General features: G+C 45.5%; 1 protein-coding gene across 1 annotated transcript in view; it reads left to right on the top strand.

Annotated features, from left to right (window-relative positions):
* The window catches only part of FRS3 (fibroblast growth factor receptor substrate 3), a 161,298-nt gene that overhangs the window by 6,243 nt on the left and 134,113 nt on the right, over positions 1-20,942 (top strand). The window contains exon 2 of the mRNA XM_078644732.1: positions 14,396-14,511. The gene's annotated coding sequence lies outside the window, so the exon portion shown is untranslated. The remainder of the gene's footprint in view (positions 1-14,395; positions 14,512-20,942) is intronic.

Here is a 20,942-nt window from a genome sequence, read left to right as displayed (position 1 = left end):
TCTCAATACTCTGAATTAAGTGACATAATAGTGTAAAATCCTACTTGAATGTCAAATGTTGCTTAACAGGTCTGTTGGGTCTACATATAATGCTTCGGGCACTTAAAAGGCAGGGAAACAGTATGCCAAAACAATTCTTGTGTATATACTGTCTGGTATCAGGAAACTGCTACTTTTGTTCTTCCAGACTTCTATCCCTGGGTTTATAGTGGGTACAGTGACTTCCCCAAACTGGGTTTTAGTTTGATATGGGAGGCAGGCCTCCCATATCTAACACTAAAACCTGCCGGTCTAGTAACTTGAATAATCTACTCTTCTTAAATGTAGGCATGACCCATAAATAGACTTCAAATTGTGTGATGGTAGGCAAATATTTTATTTTACCGTCATCTTTTTTTCATTATCACAAGAGCACCTTTAAATATGTGAGTTTAGCATGTCTGCTGTACACAAATATATGTTTTGATTAAATATACTAAACTTTTGTTGCATTTATAATAAGAATATAGCCCACTGATAGGGTGCACGTGACTCCTAACTTGACTCTTAATTCACTTATAGCATTATCATCAGGGTGGGGGGCAGGATGTTTCTCAGTTTATGTTCAAAACCAGGTTAAATACATTACTGAAGCATAATGTGTTACTGCACTGTCATATGCAGACCGCATATTTTCCTTTGAAATGACCATAAAACATCTATCTATCTCTATCCATATCAGCCCCACCCCCTGTTTAATGTGTCTGACGGCTTTTGCCATCTTGGAAATATCCAAAGTGAATAGGGTTGGCCCAGGGAACTTTTATCTCGTTGGTTGAGGCATGGCCAGAAGTCATTCCCACCCATGACCTTGTGCCAGGCATTAATATGGACCTAAAGGCTGTGACTCTAGAACACTCCTGAATCTGAGAAATTACAGAGGACTACTGGACCTGCTGTCTGTGACCTAAAAAGAGCCTTGAAGGACTGGGTTTTGCTCCCTCTTTTACCCAGGACAAAGAAGTGGACTCCAGGGGTCATTAGGTTGACCCTTGGAGTCCACTTGTTAAACACAAAAGGACACAGAACAAAGTTACAAGAGGTCTTTTCTTACAACTAGCCACCTGAGAAGTGACCACTGAAACCTGTTTGGCCTCTGTCTGACACTGAGAGTTTCTAAGTGCCTCCCAGGAGATCCTAGATGGCTTTAGAAGCGTACTGTAGTGGTGGATTGGGACTTGGACTAGGTCAAAAGGTAAAATCTTTGTGCAATTTGAACCTGGTTGGTCTACACGACCTGTGCTCCATCGCCGTCGGCATCAAATTGCACCTAGGTTCCAGTTTACCACAACCACTGACTATCATTTGCTTCTCGGTGTAATTCCGACTTTTTTTTTAAGTTTTCCAAAAATCTTTATTGATCATTAGTACGGTACATCAGTGTGATATATTCTACCAATCAGGCTGTCAAATTTTCAAGCATGCGATCAACACCTTCCCGGCCTTACAAGCAATTTGTCATGACAAGAACTTGATTAACTCTTCCCCCCCTCCCCCACCCCTTAAACAGTTTGCACAGTGTCAGAAAGCAAAACTTAGTGATGATTGACATTTTTAATTATGGCAATATAACAATCAGTCCAACAGTTTGTCAACAGCACATTACAGTTTGAATGAGGTTGTGGCAGTACATGGAGAAGTTATATCTTAACGCCATGGAGGCCTAAATCCTGCATTCCTATCACAGCTATAATTTTCCTGTGGCGCAATGTCCCCATCCTCTTCAACGCCAACGGAGCTGTCCGCCAGGGCATCTAGCTTAGGTGTGTCTCCCCACTGGCAGCTTGTTCCTCCTCCCCTCGCTCCTCTTCTTCGCCTGCCTTCTGTCTAAGAAGATATGAAGTAAGTGGGCTCCAAACATCTTTTGGTCGTGATTTGACTGGTTGTAATTCCGTGTAGGAGTGTAATTGATCCTGCCAGGTGGTCAAAGTGAGGATCCAGGACTTGAATTTGGGTGCCCGCCCCCTCCCCCATCTGCATGCCACCTGTCGTTTTGCCAGGAGTAGTCCTAGTGCTAAAAACTTTTTATGAACAGTTACAATATCTTGCGTCAGCCCCAGCAACGCCACCAGTGGGCATGTCGTGATTCCAAACCCCCAACATATCCGACAGCCCCTCAAAGATCTGTGTCCAGTAATCTGCTACTTGGGGGCAGGTCCATGCTAGCTGTATAAAGTCTGCTCCCTCCCTCCCACAGCGTTCACACCGATCACTGTCCCTAAGGTGAAATCTATATAACTTAGCAGGGGTATGATACAGCCGTTGTAAAAATTTTAAATGGATGAGACGCAATCTGCTATTGCTTGTGATTGCTTCCGTTTGTGTGCAACTAGTTTCCCATTGATCATCTGTCAGATGTGTCGTAAGGTCGGAGTCCCAGGCCTGTCTGGCTCGCAAGGGGCTAGTCAGTGGTGCACTCTGTGTGTGTTTATACAGGAGCGATACGACATGACTGGGGGCTTCCTTTTGTAATAAGGCGTGCAGGGGTGCAAGTGTGTCAGGTTCGTCAGGAAATGCAGGGGTTGCAGCCCTTATACTTTGTCGGAGCCGGGTGTATAAGAACGTATCCATTATTGTAGGCGTGCGCCCCCCAAACAATTGCTCTATGGAGCGGAATCGGCCGTTTTCATATAAGTCTCCCGAGGTGTGATCCGTAAGTCCAGTTAGCATTCTGCGACATATCTCTTCACATGTCACTTGTAACCGGGGATCATTCAGCAAGGGCATCCTAGGCGAATATAAGAATGCTCTCCCCATGACACGGGCAATTCGCCGCCATGCCTTTGCAGTACAGTCCCCTTCACGTGTGTGAACAGATAGCCGGTTGGAAGCGTCGGTGCCATATAGCCATCTTCTACCGCCAAATGGGCCATAAAAGGCGGCGGGTTATACCAATATGTGGCAAAATGGGCTTGCGCAGTCATAATAATGTTCAAATTGGGGACATCATACCCACCCTGGTGGTATGGTAACATCAGCGTTTCAAGATTGAGACGCGCCTGCTTCCCTCCCCATATAAGGCGTGTGAGTTGGGACCTGAGTGTATTTAAGAAAAACTTTCCTGGGTGGTATGGAATATTGATGAAACGGTACAGTAGCTTAGGTAATATTACCATCTTAATAAGAGAGATGCGGCCCGCCATGGATAGTGGCAGATGTATCCATCTGGTGATGCTGTCAGTGATTTTGTCTACGGCCGCCCCATAATTAAGCCTAATCAGCGCATCCTTGTTTCTCGTAATCTGAATACCAATACCTCAAGTCATCCGTCTCCCAGACGAGGGGAAAATCTAACTGATGCGGTTGTGTTTTGTTCGTAAGAGGGAAAACAGCAGACTTAGACCAGTTGATCTGTACGCCTGAAATGCCTCCAAATTTCTTAATTTCCCGTAAAAGAGGATTTAGGTTATCTTGAGGCTTCTTGACAAACAGTGTCATGTCATCTGCATATAGCTGAGCAGTTGCCTGGCTGGATAAATGAGTGCCCGGTGATTATGATGCTCTCTGAGCTTTGCAGCTAAGGGTTCTATGGCTATTGCAAAAAGGATAGGGGACAGTGGGCACCCCTGCCTGGTGCCTCTGTGGATACAAAAGGGGGAGAATCTGGCCCCATTCAGGAGTACCGTTGCTGTTAGCTGACAGTATAGCAGCTGTACCCAGTTTAAAAAAAATAGGGGGCATACCCAATGCGTCCCAATGTGCCCAATAGGTAATCCCATTCTAGCGAGTCAAACGCCTTAGTGGCGTCAAGAAATACGGCCACTGCCTCGCAGTTGGGATAGATATCTTGCAGTATGGCCGCAAGGGTCTGCAAATTGTGTGATGTTCCGCGGTTGGGGGCAAATCCAGCCTGATCGGGCAGTACTAGCCGCTTGATTAAAAGGTTAAGGCGTGTTGCTAGGACTTTTGCTAGGATTTTAGTGTTGCAGTTTAGTAAGGACAAGGGGCGATAAGAATCACAATAACTTGGGGATCTATATGGTTTAAGCAGCGAGGTTATAAGGGCTTCTCGCATGGTACGGGGTAGGCATCCCTCCTCCAGCGCGGTGTAATACACTTCTTTTTAGGATTGGGGCTAGCAAGTTCACATAGGTTTTATAAAATTCAATCGGTAGGCCATCCAACCCCGGGGCTCGCCCCGATTTCATCTGCATAATGGCGTCATTGATCTCATCTAATTCCAAATCTAAACTAAGAAATTTCCGTTGGGTGTCACCCAGCCAGGCAAGCGCAGTGTCTTCAAAGTAGGCAGCCAGATCAAGCGGCATACCTCTCTGTGAGGATTAGAGCGTATTATTATAATCTCTAAAAATGTGAAGTTGGTCGGGGAGGTTTCTGTTCATGTTGCCCTGTGTATCTTGTATTTCGGTGACATAATTGGTAAATTTAGGGGGTCTTATCATGTTCGCCAGTGCCTTGATTGATTGATTTTTGGAATTTATATAGAGCACTACCACTCCAAGGAGCATCTTGGCGCCTAGATTCATATGCTGAAGATGGTAGCATTTGCTGTTCTCAATCATCAAGTAGGGGATTAAACAAGTGTTCTACAGACTGAATCTGTCAGGCTATAGATCCATGTTTTGAGGGGTTTCCTAAACTCCTGTTCAGTGGTGATTGCGCGAAGTTGATGGGGCAGTTTGTTCCACGCCTTTGCCCCTATTACTGCCAAAGATTTTTCTCCTTTTGTTGCCAGTCTGAATTTTGGAACAATCATCAGATTGGCTGTAGCAGATTTAAGTGTTCGGGTGGGATGGTATCGATTAAAGTTTTTATACAAGTAGCGTGGGCCCTGCTTGTGGAAGGCTCTAAAGACGATCGTTAGGACCTTAAACAGGATTCGCTTCTGGATAGGAAGCCAATGGAGTGCTGCTAACGCGGCAGAGGCCGAGGATTTTCTTGGCCATCTGAGTACCAGTCTTGCTGCCGCGTGCTGGACCATTTGCAGTCTATGCAGGGCAGATTTATTTGCCCCTGCATATAGACTGTTACAATAATCCATTCTGGATGAAATCAGTGCCACTGCGACAGTACATCTGGCTGATAAGGGCAGGAGATCAAAAAATTTCCTAAGACCCTTTATGATATTTAAGCATGAGCCAGCGACTTCCCTTGCCTGCTGTTTAAAAGGGAGGATCTCATCAAATGTAATTCCTAGATTTCGAGCTGCCACGATGGTATTGGGCAGGGCTTCTGCCTCCCTTGGCCAACATGTATGAGGAGAAAAAAAGTTGTTTTGACCAAACGGCAAAATTTCCGTTTTGGCAGTATTACATTTGAGATGATTATTATTCATCCAGGCGAAGGTCGCCGTCGAACACTCATTCAGGGACTGTTCAGCTTTTCCCAAGTCTTGATCTGAGACTAGAATTAATTGAGTGTCGTCAGCGTACGCTATTGTACTGATGTTAAACGAGGAGATAAGATCTATCAGGGGGACCATATACAGATTGAATAGAATAGGGCTCAAACTAGAGCCCTGAGGTACCCCTGACCGAACCATCTTCCTTCAGAGCAGTACTGACCCAACATAGTAATCTGCCGTCTGTGCATCAGAAAGTTCTTAAACCACTTTAACACGGTGCCCGCTATGCCTGCACTAATCAGGCGATGTAGTAAGATAGCAAGTGACACCGTGTCAAACGCTGCAGACAGATCCAATAGGATCAGGACTGCCCTCTTGCCCTGGTCCAGTGCAGCTCTTATGGTCTCTGTAGTGAACAGAAGTGCAGATTCTGTGGAGTGATGGGCTCTAAAACCAGCTTGATTTGGATGAAGAATATTTCTCTCCTCCAAATAGGTCGTAAACGGCCTATTGACACAGGCTTCTGCTAGTTTACATACAGCCGGGAGAAGCGAGATAGGCTGTAAATTAGATAGGATTGTGGGGTCCCGTAGTGCTTTTTTTTGTATAGGCCTAACAGCTGCGACTTTCCAGCATGCTGGGATCTCCCCTGTTTGGAGTGATGAATTAAGAATTGGATTGATCACAGGGTTGACTTCCTCTTTTATAGCTTTTAACAGCATAGGGGGGCAAGGATCAAACGGTGATCCTGACTTAATTGTGGATATGGCTTGGGAGGATTCCTCCAGACTAATCATGGCAAAGGTTTCCCAGCCTGCTGAGTGGGGCTCTTTATTTTGAATATTGTTGTTTTATTGCCTCTAAACCCTCCTGAATAGATAAAGGGAAGTCTTTGGTAAGATTTATTATTTTCTGTTCAAAGAAGGTTGCTATCTTGTTACAGAAGGTCCGGGATGGTGGAATTTCCTGAGAGAATATTTTAGGGTTCCTAAAGCTATTACCAATTTGGAAAATTTCCTTATGCTTATTTTTTGTGGCTTCAATCAAGTTAGTATAATAAGTGGCTTTAGCACGTTTGATTGATGCGTGATAGCTCTTCCTAGCTAGTTTGTAAGCCTTCTGATCATTACTATTGTAATGTCGCCGCCATCTCCGCTCCGATAGTCTCACTTCTCCTAGTGTTTCTTTTAATGAACTAGTAAACCAAGGAGCAGATTTTTTTTTTTTGTCTAGATTTAGACTTTGTCCCCCGAGATTGCATCCTGTCCCCGATGGATCTCATCCACCCCTCATAGCTCTGATTGTCAATATTCGCATTCCCTAACAGCAATGGCCTACTCTCAATCACCCAACTGTTAAGATCTGGATGCTCTAATATCTTTCCCCAAAATGGGAAAGGCATCTCATTTCCTGATATAACCGTCTTTGTCGGCTTTTTATCATCAATTTTCAAGCTGAACTCAATAAATTAATGAACCAACCAAGTTTGGGTCAAAGGAGATTCAACCTTAATCGAGTCCAGATTAGAACTGATGCAGTCTAGGTTCCAGTGTTAGTACCGTCAGCCCCAAAACGTGTAGGATCTCTTTAAAACATAGTACGTTGGGATCACTGCTACTATCCTGATGAAGATTTAGATCACCCAGTAGGGTGAAATTGGCAAATCTAAGAGTCAGATTAGTCAGGGTTTCACCCACACTTTCTAAAAACTGAGACGCTTGTCTAGGGGGTCGATATATTAAGGCCCCGGCATAGGTGAATGAGTCGTGGGCCTGCAAGCTAAAGCCGAGACATTCTGCTCCTTTAATATCTGAAAGTTCAGTGGTAGTACATTTCAGGGTGTCTCGATGAATAATTGCCAGCCCCCCTCCTCGCTGAAGTGGTCTATCTAATCTCTGTATTAGGAAACCAGGAGGCACAGCCTGAGCTATATCAGGATTAGACCAATCTCTAAGCCATGTTTCTGTAACTAATAGACAGTCCAAGTCTTTTTCTAGGATAAGATCGTATATATGAAGTGCATTCTTGCACATAGAGCGGGCATTAATAAGACCCCCCGTTAAGGTTCTCTTTCGTCAACGGTCTTTAGAATGGTACTAGGTCTTGTTTACATCCGAGACAGCTTATAGGGCCTACCCACTTGTCTACATTAAGAGCCTGATGGCAGTCCTTAGGTTGGATATTCAAAGATATAATATAAAATCCTTCGATATCTGATCGTGTGTAGGTACCTGTGCACTCTGTCCGGTCCCTAGCCTGTCCTTAGCGCGGACGGGCGCAGACGGGCTGGACTTTGGCTTGACTTCGGCGCGACATTGGCGCGCCCGCTGTTCGCGTCCGCTGCGCGGAGAGGTAGCCATCTTCCTTTGTAATCCCGTCTGGAGCGCTGGGACTTGTAGTTCCCCCAATATGTCTCCCACGAACACTATTCGGGCGTCTCCGGCCACAGCACCTAATCGGCTGCGTTTTACTGAGGGGTCAGTGCAGGTTATTGCAGATTGTGGGAGTAAAGCTAAAATTCCAAAAGCGGCGCAAAGGAAATTGGTAAAAATTAAATTGTTTTAAAAGAGCAAACAAGCAAACTATCACCCGGCTTTCCGCCTCAGGTGAGCATAGAATAGAATAGCCTTCCCCGGCCGATCCCCCTCACCATAAATACGGGCCATGTACGGTTTTCTCCGAAACGTACACTCCCTGTCCGCAATCAGTTCGTATTCAGTGAGTTTGTTGCGCATTTGGGCTTTAGTGGCCCTATCGTCTGGGCTGCGAGCAATATCCTTTTCCTGATCATGTAATTCTTTCTCCAGTTTGTGGAGGTCACCTCGCAGAGTTTTGAGGACCCCTCCCCCCCCCCCTAGCTCTGCACCATCCTCGTACTGTAACTTTGAACGCCTCCCACACCGCTGTAACGCTGGAGACGGAGTGTAGATTGCGCTCAAAGAAGTCCTGAATATCCTGTTCTACCTCTGCTCTGAAAGCCGAGTCACAGAGATGAGATGGGTTGAGGCTCCAATTCAGATATGGAGAGCTCTCTAGTGGGATCTATAGCTCTACGACCACCGGGGAATATCCGAGAACGTGCGAGCCAAGTGGAGCACGTCTCACCCAATGCGCCATTCCTACTGATACAAATATATAATCTAGCCGAGCCCAAGTGGAATGGACCGCCGAGCAGTGTGTGCCCTCCCTGAGTGTGGGATGTCTGTACCTCCAGGCATCTAGCAAGTGATTACTGTCCACTATGTCCTTTAGTGTCCTTTGTGTAACTGTATAATGGGCCGGGGAAGCTCTGGACCTGTCCATCCGGGGCTGAAGGGCTGTATTGAAATCGCCTCCCATGATTACGTAAGTAGTGCCTAGCGCTTAAATCTTGCTCCAGAGCAGCAGGAGAGCATGAGGATCATCAATATTAGGACCATAGTAATTAGCAAATACAACATCATAGGTATGGATTCTTCCCCAGAGCAAGCAAAACCTACCCCCCACATCTGATTCCATGCCACTGGGTACAAACGCTACTCCTCGCTTGATCAGTATCGTAACACCTTTAGAATAGTTAGAGTAGGACGCAAAGCAGCGATGTGAGGCCCATCTTGAAGCGAAGTGGGGAGTACCTCCGTGTGCCAAATGCGTTTCCTGCAAAAGGGCTATCACCATACCATGTCTATCCAAGTACCCCAGTACCTGCCTACGCTTCTTAGGGTCATTAAGGCCCCGGACATTCCATGAAGCTACCTTGAAAGAGTGAATATTCCGAGCTTCATCTAATGTGCTCATAACAGACCAGTCCAAACCGTGAGCATATATTGTTCATCTTCAGCACTGTGACATGTAGCAGAATATTTATTATTAACAGGCCGATTCCCCCCCCTCCTACACCGGCGTCCCGAATTTGCTGGGTATAAAGTCCCCACCCTCTCAACATAACCACATTATGCAAAACATAGCGTCCCATGTTAGGGGGTTACGGGGGTTCGCCCTCCTTGGGGATAGCTCGCTAGGGGCACGTGACCCGCCCACTTTCCTCCTTACTTGCACCCACTGGTACCACTTTCACTCAGGCAGTGAGTCAGTGTGGGAAGGAGGTCGGTGCCCGAGCAGGGCATAGTATGCATATTACTTATGGACAGACATATTTATACATCACCGGTATAGACCAGTCCCACTCGCGATGAGCAGCCTTAGGAGCCATCGAGAGGGCACCTTCAGACACTGAACATCAGTCCAATTGGTATAGCGGAGACTGAGATCTGGATCGTGCTTGGGCCGCTGTTTCCTTGGAGGCCGATCTTCTGTGCCGCTTGAGATAGTCTTCAGCCTGCTGCGGGTTGAGGAAATAGTGTTGTTTCCCCAGATGTGTAATCTTCAGTTTGGCTGGATACAGCATAGCATAGGGAATTTCTTGTGCTTGGAACGTTTTCTTAACTACAGCAAACTTGCGTCTAGCTTCCTGCACTGCCGGGGTAAAATCCGGAAAGAAAGCCAGCATTGTATTTTGATAATGTACTTGTCGCTTTTCACGGGTCAGACGTAGAACCGTGTCGCGATCACGGTAGTTCAAAAACACACTGTGACTGGCCTTGGCATTACTCCAGGCGGCGGGCGTGCCGCCAGGGACCTGTGCGCCGGCTCCACTGTAAGGTGTACCGAAAAGGATTCCCTGCCAAATAAGTCCACAATCAGTTTTTCAATGAAGTCTTCCATTCGGCCCGTATTGGTGGATTCCGCCAGGCCATGGATGCGCACATTGTTCAGTCGGGACCGGGCCTCTAGGTCTTCGTTTTTGTCCGCAATAATCTTGAGCAGCTTATCCATCTGCAAAATGTAGTTCCCACGTGCTGCTGCCCCATCCTCTAGGTCCGAGATTCTGCTCTCCGTTTCTTTTAAAAGGGTTTCATGCTGGCCTAGTTTCGTGACCACGGTATCCATCCTCATATTCATTGCATCCATTTTGGAATCAATAGATGCTAGGCTTTCCTGCCTTCCAAGGAGAAGTGCCTTCCAGTCGTCACCTGGCGGGCTAGTGGCATTGGTCTCTGCATGTTCTTCCGACTGGGATCTGGGCGGTTTGCGGGCTTCGGAGGGAATTTTAGAATGCTTGGCTTCTGTGCGCCCCATTTTGTGGCGAAAGGTGTAGCAGGTTAGATCAGCGCCGGCAGCAGGGCGAGTTCTTCGCGTCAGGCAGGGGGTGCAGCCTCAGCGTTCCGCTATGTACTCCTTACACCTTCATAGAGATAATGGGAAGATCGTCCAGTGAAGGGGCCCCGGCTTTACAGCATATGTCCAGCAGGAAAGGTCCACACGTGCAGTGCACTCCCAATTGTGTCTCCAGGTGCACCACGGTGTACCAGGATTATTAGGCCGCGACTTAGCTTCAACTATCCGAGCGCGTTAGCCCACAGTAGTCACGCTACGGCAAGAGCGGATAGGCAAAGGGCGTCACTAATGATAGGGACAGCAGGTATTCAAAAAGCACCGGCAGGCATTGTCTTATTGGTGACCTTCACTCATACAGGATTGTGGTGCCAGGGTCAAAATGGCGGCTTTAATACTATCTGCGTCTCCTCACAGTCAATGTGGCATTCCTGTAGTTCCCCTCTATAGTTATTGTGTGGGGCCAACTCCACGTTCGCACCACCAGCGTCTTAGTAGATCTGCCCCTCCACCAGCCTCTGCAATGGCGCCTCACCTCTCCACGTTGTTTTTGCCTGCCAGTGTCGCAGATTATCAGCGCGGTCTCTCCGTCGGGGCCCGCGACACCTGGGGCTCAGCCCCCGTCGAGCGTGCAAGGTCGCTCCGTACAGGTTGAGCCCTGGCGGCAATCGTTGGGCGCTCTCCTCACTCAGTCGCCATTAATATCGCCACCCTCGAGGCATACAAGAACTTGTCGCCGTCAGCTGCACCAGGCAATCCCACGCCGAGCACTAGGTGCGGGGGGGCGAAGATTCCGCTCCTCGCACCGCTTCCCGCCCAGCGGTACCCAACTGCAGCAGGCAAGGCGACACGTTGGTTTAGGGAGCGGCGGCGACGCACACATCACATCTTGCGTGCAGCCGCGTGTCAGCAGGGCCTTGCAAGCCACGGCCTTTCCCAGCCCTGGCGTCCGGGCTTGTGGCACTTACGCGACGCACGGCAGTCCGCCTCTGGTCTCCGCCGCCTTTATATCAGCTGCACCGCAAGGTAGGAGGTCAGTCAAGGCATCGCCGGTATCCTTACATTCATGTGCTTTATCCAGCAGGTGAAATCATTGAAAAATATGCTTAAGGATGGTATAAAAGTATGTTTCCCTGCTCGGCAGTGCTGGAGCCTCACTTGCGCGCGGCCATCTTGGTCCAGCGCCACCTAGCGCCTTGGTGTAATTCAGACTTAAATGTAGTCCCTAACCCAGAGATAATTCCAAGAATAACAGGAAAGCAGCTGATAGGGTTTGGAGGAGTTTCAGATGATGGTGCTCTGCCTAAAGTATACGTTACATTCAGTAGGGAGATTGTTTCTAATGGGTGGTGCGTTAAGGGCGAACGGAATGACCCTAAAACCGTTCCAAGACAATCAAAAGGATTATCACAAACTGTAAACAGCAAGGCTCTCGCAACCACAATGCAGTGTGCAACATAAAAACAAAAGTGACAATAAAGTAGTAGAAAGCAGCAGAACTCTATGTTCGTGTTCTTTTTCAAAAGGATGTTTTATTGGATCCACAATCAGCCGACACGTGTTTCATCGTGTTAAAGTGGAGTCAACACGACTCTTCAGGGCTGGTATAAAGACCCAGGCATCTATGGGTCGATGCGAAATTGAATATGAGTTGATAGAAATATCCTGTAAGGATATTGACGGGTCTGTCAATATATTAGATACTTAAAGAACCCTGGTTCCGGGTTTACAGCTGTATTTGAACACAGCTGTGTTGGCATATTAAATCAATGTTGCTCGTTTATTCCAATTGAGACTAAACACGTGTGGGTGTTTAACCGTACCGGGAGGGGATCCGGAAGTTAAAGTTTTAAGGCTGGTTCTTGGTTGAGAATCTCCGTAGCTGAACGAACTGAAAATCGGTATCCCTCCTCTGTGTGTTCCCGGTCCCCGTGTTCCAAAGACTATTGACAGACCCGTCAATATCCTTACAGGATATTTCTATCAACTCATATTCAATTTCGCATCGACCCATAGATGCCTGGGTCTTTATACCAGCCCTGAAGAGTCGTGTTGACTCCACTTTAACACGATGAAACACGTGTCGGCTGATTGTGGATCCAATAAAACATCCTTTTGAAAAAGAACACGAACATAGAGTTCTGCTGCTTTCTGCTACTTTATTGTCACTTTTGTTTTTATGTTGCACACTGCATTGTGGTTGCGAGAGCCTTGCTGTTTATAATTCCAAGAATAACCCAGTGTCTGTTACCTCGGCGAACACTCTCTGGAAGGCTAGTAAACCACCAATTAGAGGCCTACTGATTGGTTACATTGGGGGCAAAGAGAAACTGCACACATCACTATTTTAAACTCTCCTATCCTTGCCATTGAGGATCAAGCCCAAATAAAGGCATCAGAGGAGCTCAATCGCAAACTGGCAGTGGTGAAAGATGAATTTGAAAATAATCTCTCTCGAGGAGGCATGGCAGTGTTTGGGCGCAACAACCCGATGGGTGTACGGTCCTGGAAGATCTTGTTCTGGCTAGCCACTAAGGTGATTGCCTACAAGGTGGTTCCCCGAGTTACAGAGGTTGCCTACAAGGTGGTTCCCCGAGTTACAGAGGTTGAGCTTCGACTCAGAGATCGCACCCCCAATATCGTACGTTTGCTGACTACTACGGGGATCTGTACTCCATAGGCCAAGGCCCCTGAGGAATTTGGAACAACCACTACACTCCATCCTCCATTTACTGGTCCTAGACCAGCCAATTAAAGTTGACGAAATCGACGCAGGGGTGTCGGCCATGTCCTCTAGTAAAACTCCTGGGCCCAACTGATTTCCAGTTGAGTATTGCCAGAAATTCCTGGCCATTGATGTCCCTCACTTACTGGCCCTGTATACTGCGGCAGCTGAAGTGGGCACCCACCCCCTTGAGCTTGACATGGCTACAATTGTAATGATCCCTTAAGCAGTCCAAAGCGTGGACAGATGTGCCTCATTTAGGCCCATATCGCTTATCAACTCCGAGATCAAACAGTTTGCTAAAATCTTGGTTAACTGGCTGTAATCTAGCCTTTTTTATCATTAACTCTCAAGATTGCATGATCCTTTATTGTACTCATAAGAGCTACATCCAATCTAGCAATTTTTCATGAACTTTCGGTATTAATGTAACTGGGATTAATGATAATGTAAAAGTGGCATTAAGATCATCCCAAGCAGTCTTACATTAAATTGTTTAACACACATTATAAGCTGCCTCACCAGTTCCTATTTTGGAAAAGCATGGCATAAAGTTTGATTCTGCCTACAAAAAACATTGACAAATGTAGGCAAGATCCAACTGCAAACTTTTCCCTACCACCACTGTACCAATATAGTACACCAGGTCCCAAGAGACTGGTGAAAGATATGTAAGGATGTGTGTGGTTTAACTTGATGGCTAGTATTGTTTTTAGTTATGGCACACCTGTACTGTATTTAATGTATGTGTGGTGTTCTGTCTACTTTCTGTTGAATATGTCCTGTGGAAATAAGACAACCAAAGTAAGCTTTATGTTACAAAGAAACAATGCGCAGATTGCAGTCGTTATGATAGTGCACCGAGTCATACTAGTTAATACTTTAAATGTATTGGAGGTTATATTTAGTCTCTCATGCTATCCTACCAGTGTGGGAACTACCTAGGCATTTAGATCAACTTGATTAGCATTAGTCATCTGTGTTGGGTGATGATGTAGCAGAACAAACTGTGTGGAAGCATCTGCAGTGACTTTTATATGTGATGGTTGGAAAGCGTCTGGGATCTATTAATCACTGTGAATTATATTATGAAATGGTGATCTGAAATAATGACTTTATAACAGGTGTTACTATTACCCAGTGCAATGATACTCTATTTACCCACCTTAAAGGAATGAAGAATGAGTTGGCCCCTCCAGATTCCGATTCTTGGCCTTCAGATCACATTAGACATCCTCAGTAGAGGAGGGCAAGTCACCAGAAGCTGAGCCAGGGCTCTGGCTTGGAGGTAAGTGCTAAAGCATGAGACAAGCCATTGAAAGATTTGGGATGTAATTCATGCAATACATTATGAAGTAACAAAATATGATAGTCATTTTCTAATTAAAAAAAAGTTAGTTGCATCTTCAACCTTTGTTTCTATTTAGTACATTAGATTACATTATTTCTTTGAATTTCATTCAGTAAAGGTTAAAGCGGATTTGTGGTTAGCAGCTTTTGTCTGTGAAAAACTGCTTTAAGGAAGGAAGCTATCAAAACCTGGCATGCTTGACCTGCTCTATTTCAACTCTCAAGTCCCATGGGTACTACGGCCTGGCCAGAGGCTGCTTTTCAGCTTGGTCCAGGCTTGAGCTTTGCTTATCTTCGCCACCACTAATAAGTAGCACATGACAACTCACAAACCCTTTTTGTAGGTGCACGGACAGGCGTTAAATAAGTCCTTTGCTTTACGTCAGAGTTGAACATTTTATCATGGTGGCCCTTGTAAAAGATATTTTAAAAAAATGTTTATACAAGTTTGATTAAGTTTATTCACAAACACTCAACAATGAATTCAACACTTGGTAAGTGCCTTCAAATAGTGATTTAGCACGGATGAGCCACCATAATTATCACGGGCCACAGGTGCATCTAGTCAAGTATTTGTACAGTGATTACATGCATCACAACAGCCGCTAAGTTCCGAAAACCTATCACATAATTATCTGGGGCTGACGATACATCACTCTATTCATGGAGGATTCTTGTCAGGGGTGGTAAAATACATTTCTTCTCAGGGACTTCCTGGTTGTTCTGTAATTTATCATCCCGCCTGTTTCATTCTTATTTCCTCTGCTTGAGTCCATTCGGACACTTCGCTTATCCAATTCTCCACTTGCAGTTTCCTGGGTGTTAACAAGCAGGTCACAATACACCTTTTTGCAAGCAATAAAGTAAATTGTACAAATAGACTTTCAATTTTGATTTGATAGTGACAATATCAGACACGCCTGTGGAGGCAGCTGAACCTCAATTTGGAGACAATTAGTCTACCTGTCCACCGTACATTTCCAATAATCAAGAATATGCATACAGTCTCATACTGTATAGTAATATGTAACATTTTGTTTATCACACTTAGAATAGTGGATATCTTTGCTTAAATCCAATCTGTGAAACATTTCCTGGGTCACGTAAGTTCTACCATTGTTTGTCGGTGTATTGTGTCCCAAAATCCACCTTTCAATTCCATTTTGCTGACAGCTCAGTTTTGGGTGTATCCATACGTAGAGCTCTACATAGCCATGTGATACAACCCTGTTCTCGATCTGCCACCACCAGCAGGAAATCCACCTCTGATTCCTCTGTATAATTTGTACCCCACCCCCAGAGCTGTTGCGTTACCCAGTATGAAGCGTGATAGTGGAGAAACCGTCCCTAAGCTACATTTAAATCTTTTAATTGCCTTTTCCAGGGATTCCCTCGCACCCTCTTCAAACAGATTCCCCACTGTCATGCAGCCTATCCATCTCACCACTCAGTCCTACAAACGCAGGTAGATCCATATCCGCACGTCTTGCTGGTATGGGTAGGTGCTTCCCTGCCTGTTTCAGAACACCTTCGCCCCTCCAAGCCATGTCTCGCACCGATTGCGGCGCTGACGAACCCAGTCTGGCCTTCCCAAATGGGCATGGCAAAAGTACTTCATTATTCAGTCTCCTGGTTGGTCTTTATCTATGTTTCAACCTTGGTCAAACCAGTTGGCCATTTATTGCGGTTGGGCCACTATATAGTATGCTATCAGATCCGGGGTCATCAGACCGTCCTTATGTGTACACGTTAAAATATCAATTTTTACACTACTCCCCTTTCTGCCCCAGATCAATGTAATCAGTATTGATCTTAACTTCTTGATTCTTGTCTGTGGGATTCCATACATTCTGCATTGAAACAAATATAAACTTTTAGCCAATACTACCATCTTAGCTATGGCTATCCCGCCTTCCCCCAATCGTGGTACAAAGACCCATAGATCCAGTCACCTCTGTAGCCCTGTATTCCATTTACCTGTGTTTAATTCCTGCCATGTCTGTCCTGGATTTGTCACCATTATCCTCAAGTATCAAAAGTAAAGTGTCTCCCAAGAAATCTCCAGTGATGGGAGCCTCTGTCGAGGCAACTCCACCAGGCTACTCATTAGAAACGCAAACTGCTTCTATCTGTTGATCCGCAACCCAGACTGCTCCCTAAACGTCCCCAGTACATCCATAAGTCACGGGAGGGCCTCTGAAATTTGCTAAATGCAGTAATTGGTTGTCTGCCAATAGGGATAACAGATTCTCTTGACTGTGTATCCCTATTGCCCAGTAGCATGTGTACGAGCATTTCCACTGCCAGAGCGAATAGTAATGGAGACAGCGGGCACCTCTCTTGCTTTCCGCACCCCCATTCCCATTCCGCCGGTATCAATCCATTCGTCTTCACTCTAGCTAAGGGTTTTGTGTATAGGAGCTGGCCCATTTGCAGAAACTTGAGTTCAAAGTTTATAGCCCTCAGCAATGTGAATAGTAAGCCCAGGAGACTGTCAATAGCTTTTTCCGTGTCCCGTGACACTAGGGCAAGGGGCGTCTGACTATCTCACACCTCTCCCATTATGTCGTGTACTCTTCTGATGTGTCGGGCCGTATGTTTCACGGGTATAAAGCCACGTTGATCAGTTTGTACCAAGTGGGCCACCTCCCGTTTTAATCTCGAAACCCAGTAGTTTATCCAGCATTTTGTTTTCCACATTGAGCATGGACAGTGTCAGTATGCTTCAAAGTCAGTCTGGGATTTTCCTGTCTTAAAAAACACCACCACCAGTGCCTCCTTCCTAGTACATGGCAGGACTTTCTTCTGTAGTGCTTCCTTATATACTTCCTGAAGTTTACCTTCCACTGTATCTCTGTAGACATGGTACCATTCCACTAGGAGACCATCCATCAATCCATGACCTCGTGGAGGTATTTAGATCCTTAATCGCAGCCACAATTTCGTTTAGGGTTATAGGTGCTTCTAACTGGTCCCCCTTCTCTTCTGTGAGGCCCCTTAATCTCTAAGACTCAAGGATTGGATACGGTTCCTATGCTTCTCGAGAGGCATTAGCTTACAGTTGTTTATAGCAATTATAAAATATTTTATTGATCTGTTACTTTGTTGTAAGTTCCCCTGGAGGTCTCGTAGTGATGTAATGGTTGTGACTGCTGAGTGTCTCCTCAAAAGTCATGCCAATAGCATTCCCACCATATCTTCTCCCCGGTGAAGTACTTGAAAGAAGGAACTGTTCTGAAGCAAATCCTTTTCATCTGGGCATTCAAATATTTCAACTCTGAACTTATCTAGTTTCTTCTCATCCATCCTGTCGGGCTCGACATGGTGATGTAGTCTTGCAAGTTCTTTTTCCTTAACAGCATGAGACTATTCAAATTTTGTAACCTGGGAGGACACTTGGGAGATGCCCACCATGCTAACTGCACCTTTCAATGCATCCTACTAGATCGCTTGATTAGCTGTAGAATATTAATTAAACTCTATAAAGTAATTAGACAGCTCCATTCCCATGAATAGTCTGAATTCTGACTCTTTCAGGGCCAATATCTGCAACCCCTAGGTGGGTATTCTAGTATGTTCCTATATAGTAGGTAGTGCACCTGCATGAGGGAGTAATCGTCGAGTACTCTACCCAAATGCTCTACTCTAATCGGGTATTGTGCATGATTACTGTCCAACAATGCAGTTTATCCTCCTTATAAGAGTATTGAGGTGGGGAAAACTGCAGGTAACCCCTCAGTGTTGCATTCCCTCATAATATCAATCAAGTTCAGGCACCCTTTTGTTTGCTGCAGTGAATGTACCACTCTTGGTTTGTATGTTGGGATCTATCTGCCTTGCCATCTAGCACACAGTTTATGTTGCCCATCCAGATAACGCTCAAACTTATATATTGGGACAGAGCTTCATCCCTATGTTCATGAAAGTCTTCTACAGCTACATTCGGGCATATTTACACAACCAGGTGAGAGACCTTCCAGTAATCTGACTATACAATATCAGGAATATCTCCCCCCTCCGCCCCTGGCATCTGCATGCATCTCATCTATCTCAAACTGTACTCCAGGTGCAATCCAAAATCAAACCCCTCTCACATGCGTGCTGTACCCCGCATGATAAAAACCTCTGCAGCTGCATTGGAGCTTTAGAAGTTCCCCAGTGGCTAACTGTGGGACATTCGTGATGGAATGTTGGGATGGAAAGTAGAATGTGGGGCGAGTACCATTATTTGAGTGGCCAGTTGGGATGGTCAGTAGGAGCTAAGGTGGACTTACCTGGAGTCATTCTAGCAGTGTTCCTTATGTGAAGATTTTCTTGAATAAACACCGCCTGAGTTGACCCTTACTTTCTGACAATAGCGAAGTGGTTGGGATGGAGCTGTGCTGGTGCGGTTATTCTAACATTTTTATTTCAAATGGAGCTGTAATCGGGCTTAGTGTTTTCTGTGGTCTGGTGAGAAATGACTAAGTTGGTTGGGCAGGCCGAGTTCTTTGCCGGCTTGCGCAATACAAATCACATGATTTTAAGGGCTGATTGTACTCCTGGAGGATACTCTTGAGTGGGGAAGGCAACTGCCCAACGCCATTGGCTGACTTCCATTTGGCAGCCATCTTTGAAGGGAGCATTGCCAGTGCCTGGAGTGGTTTGCCAGTCAGTCTCCTTTTTGCAACGCCACCTAGTGGCCATATTGGATACAGATAAGTTGCCGCTCCAGTTACTCTTTACGTCAACTGGGGCCAAGAATTGCCAGGTTGACACCGCTGTATGTCAATGCCCTGACGTCATGGCAGCCGTTTTAGAAGTCTGATCGCGATGTGCTGGGCAATCTGAGTGTTACAAGTAATTCGTTTTTCAGTGATCTGCACACCTTAAATATGTGCTGGACTTTTGGTGAAAGTCAAACCAGTTGGAAATTCCTGAATACGTTAGGGTGTTAGGCACACCCAGTTACTAATGCCTCAATTCAGAAGAAAATCTATCTGTAAATTTGCACGGAGATTAGAACAGAGTACAGTGTATTAGGTGTTTCGAAGGACCATGTGCAGTATAATAAGTGCAATAAGTTTACGTTGGGAAAATGAGAACTGTGTACAGTGTAACAAGTGCTTATCCCATAAAACATATGATAAATGTGCACTGACAGTAGCACCATGTATAGAGTAATAAGTGCTTCAATTTATTGTGTGCAGTGTAATAAGTGCAATAAGTTGTTTATGTTTTTGTCTTCTTTCTCTCTACTAACAGTAGCCCAAGTCCAGGAATTACTTGTCAACATTTAACCCGGTCCCCCTGTGGACCCATACCCACCAAAAAGCATCCATTTGATTCCGGAAACCGTATCAATCTATCCAACTGATATCTTCAATCTGATGTTTACCCCTGGCTATTTTCCTTCAGTCTGGAAAAAAGCCTCAATTCTGCCATTAATGTAAAAGTCAAATCTAGATGCTTCTGATCTCAGCAGTTGCAGGCCTATCTCAGTCCTCCCGTCTCTGGTAAACATGGTAGAGAAAGCCATTAATCAGAAACTTACGACTTTTCGCAACAACAATCAGCTCTTGGACCCAACTCAGTTCGGTTTCAGAACCGAACATAACACCTAACTGACCGTAATCACTGCGTGGGAAGATATTAGTCAGATGCTTGACAAGGAGGAATTGCGGCCCTGATTTTGTTGAATCTCTTTGCGGCATTCGACACAGTCAGTCATGACCTGCTGATTGACCGCTTCTTTTTCCAATGGAATTAAGGGGGATGCCCTTGTCCTGATTAAATCTTTCATGTCGGAATGGAAGCAATTTGTTCTGGATGCTTTTGTATCTCATCCGTGTTCTCTACCTTGTGGTGTGCCGCTGGGCTCATATTGAAGCCCAACCCTTGTTAACCTTTACGTCACCTGCCTGGCACAACTGATCAAATTGTTTGGTTTTTCAGTTGTATCATATGCCGATGATTTCTAAATTGTGGTGTCAGTGGCTGGTAAGCCTGAAGACACTGCCACCAGATTTCATAATTGCATGCAACAGATCAGTAGTTGGATGAAAACTGTTTAAAGCTCTTCTCGGATAAAACTGAAGTCCTGCTGTTTGGAAACAACACCTCATTCTGGTCTCCTACTTGGTGGCCACAGTAGCTTGGCAGTTTACCCACTCCGTTTTCTAGAGTGAAAAACGTAGGGTTCTTGTTTGTCAGCAACCCTCCATTCGAAAGATGGATCAAAGTCATTACATCCTTGTCCTTTTACACTCTGAAACTTTTGAGGAAGGTTTTTCTGTTTATTCCAAAGGTGATGCAGAAAACCATAGTTTCCGCCCTCTTATTGACCAACTCGATCTCAATGCTTTATTCATTAATGTGCAGAAAAACTTT

This window comes from Lissotriton helveticus, chromosome 5_1, assembly GCF_964261635.1.
Source record: "Lissotriton helveticus chromosome 5_1, aLisHel1.1, whole genome shotgun sequence".
NCBI lineage: Eukaryota > Metazoa > Chordata > Amphibia > Caudata > Salamandridae > Lissotriton > Lissotriton helveticus.
Note: the sequence above shows the minus strand (reverse complement) of the source record. Positions and strands in the feature narration are given on the sequence as shown.